At 34.0% G+C, this 9,898-nt stretch overlaps 1 pseudogene; it reads left to right on the top strand.

Moving 5' to 3' along the window:
- LOC100513170 lies at positions 484-999 on the top strand (annotated as a pseudogene).

Here is a 9,898-nt window from a genome sequence, read left to right as displayed (position 1 = left end):
TATGGGCATTTGATGCTTCTGTTTGCCCCTATAAAGAACACTAAAGGTGAAATATTAACAGAGGAGATTGTAATTATAGAATCAAATACTTAAGTAAACACTGAGAAAATTATGTACCCATTCAAGTTTATGGCCAATCTGTAGAATGGAATAATAATGTTTACCTAAAAAGGGTTGTTGTGAGGAGTATATTAGTATCTGTCAAATATATATTACCTGCTCAATAATTATGAACTTTAGTAATGATGATGATGACTCTATAACATGAAGAATGATATGTTCTACTTTTGTGAACATTGTAGAGCCAGGAGAATAAAAATTGGTCCCAATTTGAACATGGGGTATCGTTACAAAATATAAAATCTCTCCTATTCAACTTTTTAATTATACTTCTTCCATTTCAACGTGCAGTCCTTAAAACATTATTTGGATCACGTGGGTCTCTTCCCTTTTGTGGCCATCGCTGAAGTGTCAGCAGCCAAAATGAAGTTCAATCCTTTTGTGACTTCTGACCAGAACAAGAACTGTAAACGGCATTTCAGTGTACCTTCCCATATTCACAGGGAAGATTATGTCTTCCCCTCTTTCTAAAGAACTGAGACAGACGTACAATGTTTGAGCCATGCCCATCCGAAAGGATGATGAAGTTCAGGTTGTACAAGAGCACTACAAAAGGCAGCAGACTGGCAAAGCAGTCCAGGTTCACAGGAAGAGAGATGTCATCTATATTAATGAGTGCTGTGGGAGAAGGATGATTGTCCCTGTGGGCATTCACCCCAGCAAGGTGGTTATCACTAGACTAAAACTGGACAAAGACTGCAAAAAGATCCTTGAATGTAAAGGCAAATCTTGCCAAGTAGGAAAGGAAAAGAACAAATGGAAGGAAGAAACAATTGGGAAGATGCAGGAATAAAATAATCTTGTATGAAACTTTCATTAAAAACTTGAAAAAAATTATTTGGCGAAATTGATGAAATCTTTATAAAATCTAGAGTTTAGTTAATAGTAATATCCCAATATTGTGTTCTTAACGTTGATGAATAAATCATGACAATGTTGTGTGACAACATTAAAAGAAATGCAAGGCTAGGATGAGGAATATGTGGGAGCTCTCTGAACTATCATGGTAACTTTTCTATAAATCTAAATTTATTCCCAAGTAAAAAAAAGTTTATTCAAAAAAATCAGTCTTTTACAATTAAAAAATTAAAATGAATAACTAGGAATAAAATAAATGTTTAAAAATATGAGAAAAAGATTATTAAATTTCCCATGGTAAGTTCACTTAGTGGCATAAAATGCAGTCATTAAAAGTTTCATTGTAAAACATGAACTAAATATAAAATACTTTGGATATTAAGGATAAAAAATGTGAAGAGCAGTATGTGTGCAGTGTGATTACAAGCATAGAAATATATTAATAAAAGCAGACCCATTAACACTGTCATCCTAGGACAATGAGATTCTGACTCATTCTTTTTCTTTTTGTCGGTTTCTAAATTTCTCTCACTTTTACTCTGAAAAATCATTATAGGTGAAAAAGATGCTCTAAATAACTAAGTTTACCCACCAGGAATGTGAATTAAGCCATGTTAAAGGAGATAGTATATTTGACCATGACTTCAATTTTAGAGAGAAAAAAAACCTTTTGTCAAGCAATTTTGAAAAATTTTGATTTTGGGGGATGGTCAAAAATGGATGAAAGTCATCAGAAGGTACAAACTTCCAATTACAATATAAGTCTTGAGGATGTAATATATAGCATGGTGACTACAGTTAGCAATACTGTATTGTATATTTGAATTTGAAATGTTTGAAATTTAAATATTTGAAACCTGTGAAAAGAGTATTCCCTAAAAGTTCTTTCAAGAGGAAAAAAAAAAAAAACAACAAAACTACTGGTGGTGATGAATGCTAACTAGACTTATGGTAGTGACCATTTTGAAGTATATATATACGTATGCATATGTCAAATCATTGCCGTGCACCTGAAACTGGTATAATGCATATTCATTTATATCTCAGTTAAAAAATAATTTGAGCAAGTGTTTCTGGGTTGTAACTTATTCTATATTCTTGGACACTAGATTTGTTTCAGTTGCAAATACTCTCAGCTTTCAAATGTCATCTCATACAAAGTTAACTAACGTTAGTTAACTAATGTTACCTAATCACAGCTGGATACTCTGAAAGCCCTCTTCAAAACTTGTTACCTGGGTACATTCACATAGAAAGAGGTGGAGTCACAAGTAACTTGTGCAAATTCAAAATATCACTGTAGTTTAAGAATCCAAAGTGCACATTGCTGCCAACAAAGGACAATTGAATCAAAAAGAGCACACTGTGGTTCTAGAAGTGCCCTCAAGGAAACAGCCATGGCTTTACTTTTTTGAACCTCTATATTTTGGCATTATTAGCAGTTGCATTTTGGGGTCCTTATGGAGTCTCACTTCTATCTCACTCCCTAGGGATACCTGTAAATATCTACTTCTTACATCCAGAGATTCCATCCCAAGTTCAGCTTCTTACTTTTGGGGTGAGGTACCCCTCACTTTTTGAAGTTATCTTTATGCCACTTTGCTTTCACAAAACACCTACCTTAGTACCTGTTTTCACTAACTGAAAGAAATCCGAAGGGGATTGTTACTTGTACGAAAAAAGGCAAAAAGTGAAAATAGCGGTCAGCATTTGTTGTGAAGCAAGCCCTCACAGAACCAGTGTGCTCCCTGAGCAGGCAAGTGGCACCGCCAAGCTTCTTACCTGGGAACTACACTCAGCATCAAGCCACCATAGCCGTTTTTTTTTTTTTTTTTTTTTTTTTTAATTAATTGAAGTATAATTGATTTACCATGTGTTAATTTTTGCTGTACAGCAAAGTGATTCATATACATAAACACATATCCATTTCCATATAGATTATGACAGACTATTGAGTAGAGTTTCTTGTGCTGTATGGCAGGTTCCTGTTGACTGTCCTCTCCTTACGTCATAGTATGCAGAGGCCATCCTAAGCTCCCAGTCCTTTGCTCCCCCCTAGCCACCCTTCCTCTTTGGTAACCATGAGTTTGTTTTCAGTCTGTCAGTCTATAAGCCACCATAGCTTTGAACTGTGTCTGTGAACATCTGTGCTTGATCTCAATTTATTCTGTGCATCCATTAGCAATATGTGTCCTAAGATAATTGTTGCTTCGCTTTACACTTTTTTGGCTCAGGATAGGTTTTGTAAGAAAGCTTTGCTTTTGACTATTTGTAGAAACCTGTATATTATTTGATTAATTTAATTCAGAATAGGAAGAAATAAGTAAAGATTGTTGGAAACAAACATAAAATATATGGGTTATAATGGATTATTCATAATGTTCAACTATGCTGTGTAATTTTTAATCATATATTTAAAAATGCTTTAGATTACTTAAAACATAAATGCTACTTCAAAATGAAAACAATATGATTGGGAATTACCACTCAGTCAAAACTTTCACAATTTTAGGACTCCTAGTTGAAAATATTTCAAAGAGGGTATGTCTGTAATATATGTGTGAGTATGAGAATATTCTTGACAGAAAGAGTCTTTGGAACACTTTCACTTCTTGGGCCTGATGGAAGATCTATATTTAGAAGTAAAGACAGAATCGACTGGATAATTTCCATCACCAAATGATAGGCAAGCCATGTCTTTGGAAATCATGGCCATAGTTTCTTTCTCCCTTGGAGGTATTCCATCCTTAAACATGGAATAAGGTGTATTGAATCCTTTATTCCTGCATGGATAGAATTTGGACAAGATTTGGAAAATGGTGACCATTCCAGAAACCCCTCTCAACTCTTTTGCTGGAGAAAATCTTTGATAGGAACTCACCACTTAAAAAGGGTGTGTGTGTGTGTGGAAAGGAATCCTTGGAAGATGTTCAACTTTTGATGAGATAGCTCCTTGGATGATTTTCAAGACCTGGAGGGGTCCATAATGAAGAATCATGCTGCTTCCATTAGTGTATTTTTCCTCTTCATGTTTGCAGACAAAGCTGAGAATCTGTCCAATTTCTTCTTTGGCTAAGGTAGTCTTTATTTTAATAGAAAGGCTAGTCATCTTGGCACATTTGCAAATGAGAAGAGCAAATGAAAGCAAGTAACACTTAGATAATTCTCATGGCCAATGGGAGATAACTTTGGGTTTGAGATAGCTACACTTTTTTTTTTTTCTTTTTTTCTCCACAGTAATTTAACAATTTGGGAAATGATGCAAGAAATATGTCCTGTTTTATAGCTGTTAAACACCAGGTGATTTTTATGGTTTATGTTGTGAAAATATGGAGCTGGAATGATTGAATTTAAAAGTAGAATCCTGCATTTATATGGTTCATGCCACTTAATATGTTATTTTTTGAAAAAAAAGTATCTAAAAAGCTTTAAGTTTTACTTAACCATTCAAATAAACAGCTTAACTTAAGTTTTATTTAACTATTTGAATAAAAATAAAAATTCGTATTTATCTTAATGATCAGGTAATATATTAATGACCTCAAGAATAATTTATTGAAAAGAGTTGCTTTTCATACTTAGTCAAATTTAATTTATTAGTAACTGGCATAACTTGGTTAATAGGGCAAACAAATATAGATATTTGAAACTAAAATTATTTTAAGGCTTCATTAAAAAACTTCTGCCATGGATGTTGGCTTCAATCTTCCATTATCACCGGAAACCAAAACACTTAGTTTCAGCAGCATGATCAGAATTAAAACCCATTACACATGAATAATTTACTGATATCAGTGAACAAATTTTTTGGTAGGGGGTTATAAAGTCATAAGCTCAAGGGAGATAACCTGAAATACAAAGGCTCAAAATGTTGATTCTTTCAGGGTATCTTAGAGTCTAGCCAAAGCCAGAGAATTTGTGAAGATCCTCCTCATTACTATAGTTGGTGAATATCCTTGAACTTGTAGGTGACTTCTGTGCAGCATGTTCATACAGTGTAGCTGTATCTACAGTGCAGCTGTAGATACAGCATTGCTCAGCAGGGCCATTCTAGTGAAGCTCTTTATCCCCAATTTAAGATGAGTTTCTGTAGGTTCCCAGGAGGGAAAACAAGTACTTTAAAATAATTAAGTCAGAAAGATCTTTGGGGTTCTATTTAACAAAAAATGTATGCTGGCTTCCACAAAATTGTTTTCCAGGTTAGGTGAGCCATTCAGTTGAAAGAATGAAGTAGGTCATGATAACATTTTATTTTATTATTAAAGTATAGTTGATTTACAGCATTTCTTCAATTTCTGTTATACAGCAATTAATAGCATTTTTGCTGCTTAAAATTTCATTGCAGTGGCTCCTGTTCTTTTCTGCCCAGTGCAATGTGAATTCTTATATTCAAAAGCTAAAAACAAACACACCCCCCCAAAAAAAACCACCCCCAAACCAAACCAAAAAAATCTGTTTTGTGGCTTTAGAAATTATTTTTTTAAGTGATTTGGCTCTGAGGTGGAGTTGAAGCGGAATATTCCTTTAGCTAGTGGCACAGACGGGCATTTCTGGATAAGATTCTGCCCCCTTGTAGTGGAACGTGATGTACATTTTGATTCCCTGGCATGCCTACACTAACACCCATCTGTTAAGATGGCATTGATCCTAAAAAAAAAAAGAAAATGTGGCTTGCCAGGTTCCAGAAGTCCTAGGTGTCTGGCATATGTATACATTTCTAAAGGTATTTTCCAGAATTAAAAAAAATAAAATCAAGTGTTAAACTTAGGGTGTTTTCTCCTAGAGAATAATTTTTCATTGGTGAACCATTATAGGCAATTCTGTCACTCATATATAATTATATAACTTTAGTTTTAAATATACTTATGTTTGATATTGAGAAATTTACATGTAGAAAAAATGTTATTGAGACAGCAAATACTAACTCATCGGCTATATAAACAGTCCTCATTCATTGTACCTCCTCTCTTTCATGGATACCTATATTTGTGATTTTGTTATTTTTATCAGTTTCTACCAAGTGTCCCTTAGGTGTTATGTTAGAAAATAGAACATCCAGGAGGTCTTTTGTGACCAATTTTAAGATGGAAATCCATGCCCCATAAATTTGACAGAATACTGTTGATTGTCTGAAGTGAAAAAGTCCAGAAATGGCTTAAGTTAAAGTCAGATGATGAAAATCCTATAGAGCCCTGGAGTCCACAGGGGGCGATTGGATAATTTGGTTACCAAAGAGAAGACATCCTGTTGTTGCTTAGCTACAGGATTCTGGGTGGCAGCTCTTTTCCCTCTCACATTTCCTGGTGTTTTGTTTTTGTAAATGTAGTTTCTTGCAAATAAGGGTGTCTCCATGCAGATGTCCACATTGCAGTTGTTTTGTTTTGTAAAATGAAACAGTATTAGAAGAGGAAAAAAAAACCTGGGAGATGTAAAATTTGGAGAGGAAGTTCCTTCTTGTATTTCACTGCTTAAGTAGATTAAGTCAAGAAATATTCATATTACATTTTGCAGGATTTAGCATTTAGAGTTATACCACTAAAATAAATCTTTTATCTTTTTAAGAATAATGGCTATATATTTAAAAACCCAAGCACCTGTTGCATATATTATGTATTGAAAATCATTGATAATCTACTTGAAGTTTTCCAAAAAAAATCATTTTATATATTTTATATATGTGCATGTACATATTTGTAAGTTTCAATCTTTGACACATTGGAGTTAAATACTTTAACGTTTTTAACTTTGTATGCTTGTTCCTATATTAAACTCCTAAGAACTAAGGTATAATAGAAGTTCATAATAATATTCTATAATCATTGTATCATATTCTGTAAAAATTACCACCATGATAATTACATTAAATGATGTATTTATTTTATAGTGCTAAAACTTTATTGAGTGATTGGGTGTAAAGTAACAAGGAATTTTTAATATAGCTCCATGGAAAAGATAGTTAAGCTTAGAGAATCACTGGAAAGAAAAGGTCATTTTATCACAATTATATTTATATTAAGAATTAAGAATAAAAGCAAGCACAATAGTGGTAGGCATGGGTCTCTTTACACTCTGCTCTTTCACAGTAGCACACAACAAATTAAGAGGTTTTAATCAACACGGAAATGTTCTTTCCAAATCCAAACAGCTGGTCTGAATAATTTATTCACTTTTTTATTTAAACAATCTGCTTTCATTTTTTTTTTTCTCATGTATTGTTTCTATTCTAAAGACTACAATGCCCCATCTCCAGGTTGAGAAACAGGAACCTGATTTCCCTGGTACAGGGAAGTGTGACTTGAAATAAATATGTGTTTTATATTATAAATGAGAAAGAATTACATGTTATTAACTAAAGGGAAAAATTTAATGTCTATAGAGAGTCCTAACATGACTGCACTATTCAAGATACACACACACACACACACACACACACACACACACACACACCCACACACACGGTCAAAGGGCTAACTGCTGGTTTTGCTCATGTTTCAGCTCAAGGCTTTACAGTTTTACCTTATTTTTTTCCAATAGTAAGTGAGCAAAAAGTAAAAGTCAGTGATATGAAGATAGGTGCTTTATGTTGAGTTTCTGCAGAAAAAAAAAGAAAGATTTTTAGCTATTTCCATGATAATTTAGGGAGAACTGGGATAACATGTTGAATACAGATCTCTGAGCATCTGTTGGTTTTCAGTCTCTGTTCAAGTGGAGTAAGAGTCTAGTGTTATGACAGACTATCTACTCAAGTGAATCATTCTGCCTCCCTCACTATTATTTCAAGTGGATAATTCATTCTTCACTTTCCATTTGAGAACATTGATGTAGCATTGGACAGGCAAAGAATGGAAAAGCAACTGTTTTTTCATGAATTTAGGACTCTTTCTACACATAAAATGTGGTGCAAAATGCCCTAAGATACTGGCTTTAAAGGCTGATAAACCAGTGTGGAGTTGTTTGCCTTTCCCAGAGTATTGGCATCCTTGGAGGAATAAGTGTTTCAACTTTGGTGATGCTGATTTCACTCATGTGAATGAAAATATTCTGAAGTCCATTTTTTTCTACCTGCCCCACCCCCACTGCTTCTAGTCTTACAATGTCATAGCTAGACTGTATCAGAGTATACAGTCTAACCAAGAGGTAATGTAGGGTGGTGGTGAGAGAGTGTACAGACTTTGAATAATAAGATCTTCATTTGAATCTAGGATCCAGCACTTACTAGCTTTGGGCTCTAAGCATCAAATTTCTCTTCAGCAAAATGGGGTGATAAAAGTGCCCAACACTGAGTCAAACCAAATAATGGCTATAAATGGCTTGCTCTTATACCTCTCATAGAATAAGTGCTTAATAAATCTTATTTTATCAACATATGTTGTGAAGAAATGCAACTTCAACTCTCATAAGGAATCTTAATATACAACTTCCTATGTAGTTTTCCCTAAGATTAAGATTCAAATTTAGGCTGATAGAGGCTATAAAAATACATAATATCTTTCTCTTTCTCTTTTTGTCTGTCTTTTTCTCTGTACATATATGTGTGTATATATATATATATACACACACACACACACACACATGCTTATATATAAATATAATCTGTTTATTATATATGTACACACACATTTATATATTACATACTTCTTTTGATTGCTAGAGGAGAGTCTATGACTTCACAAAATCAAATTTATGAGATTATTGTTAAAGGAACCATGGGGATAATATTTGGCTGAAGGGGCGGAGAAGGAATTGGAAAATCAACTCGTCAATGGAGTACAGTAATGAAATTTGTATGTGAAACTTGTTATTATGTCTTCTTCCTGGAAAGCTTTACTTCTTCAAGAAAATAGCAATTGGGAAAATATTATTCCTCAGTGTCCCTTGTTAATATAGTCCCTTGTTGCACACACAGAGGTACAATAGTTTAATAAAACAAAGACCCACTTGCTGCTGCCAGCACTAGGTTGTTTGTGTTCACCTGTGACATTTACAAGTGAAGACATACAGAGCCTTCTTTTGTTTCCTGGATAATCACTCAGGTGTTAAAGAAGAAGTTGATTCAGTTTTAAATGGCATGCTTTTCTCAAGCCTTGGAAAAGTAATTGATGGATTTTCTTCTTTTTCCATAGCTCAAATATACACACTGCAAAGTCATGTCTAACTGTTTAATTTTACAAGACTGAAAATATTGGATTTAAAGCTTAGGTTTTAGTCTAGGTTTATTCTTGGTGTCCAACCCTGTCTAAACTTTCACAGGCAAATCGGAAATGAAACACGATTGAAACTAAACCAAGCCTTTTCTGCCTGCAAAGGGGCCTTCATATTTCATTTTGTGTTTTCAGACACAATCTAATGAAAACGTGATTTTATACAGATTCCTTGTGTCAATTATTCCCTGTATCCCTTCTAAACTGATCTGTGCATTCAACGTGAAGCTTCATTAAGGATCAAGCCAAGTAGTCTTTAAAAAGTACAGGGTTTTGGTGATAGACAGATGGTGGCTTTCATGATGTCAGGAAGTGTCAGATATTATGGTTGGCTGCAGAATGGTGGCTACTATCCAAACAGATTGGGAAACAGACAGAAAGAGCAAGAACACCATTTGTTTTATTTAGATACATTGTGAACAGAAGGAAGCAAGACAGAGCATACTTTTACACATCTTTTTTCCACTCCTTGTGAAAACAGTTTAGGATTTGTTATGTTATATTAGCCCTTTCATTATGCAAAAACATGTGAAAGCCAGAGATGCTGGTTAGTTAGAGAATTTGTCTTATTGTGATTTTCTATGAAGTTTGTTTATTTTTATGAAACGTGATTAAAAAAAATTCCTTCTCATTGGGGACATCAAATGCTTGAAACAGAGAACTGAGATGAAGCCCTTTGGAACTGTTATACTGCTAAGAGAGCATGAAGAGAATATTGA

This window comes from Sus scrofa, chromosome 9 (assembly GCF_000003025.6).
Source record: "Sus scrofa isolate TJ Tabasco breed Duroc chromosome 9, Sscrofa11.1, whole genome shotgun sequence".
Lineage (NCBI taxonomy): Eukaryota > Metazoa > Chordata > Mammalia > Artiodactyla > Suidae > Sus > Sus scrofa.
Note: the sequence above shows the minus strand (reverse complement) of the source record. Positions and strands in the feature narration are given on the sequence as shown.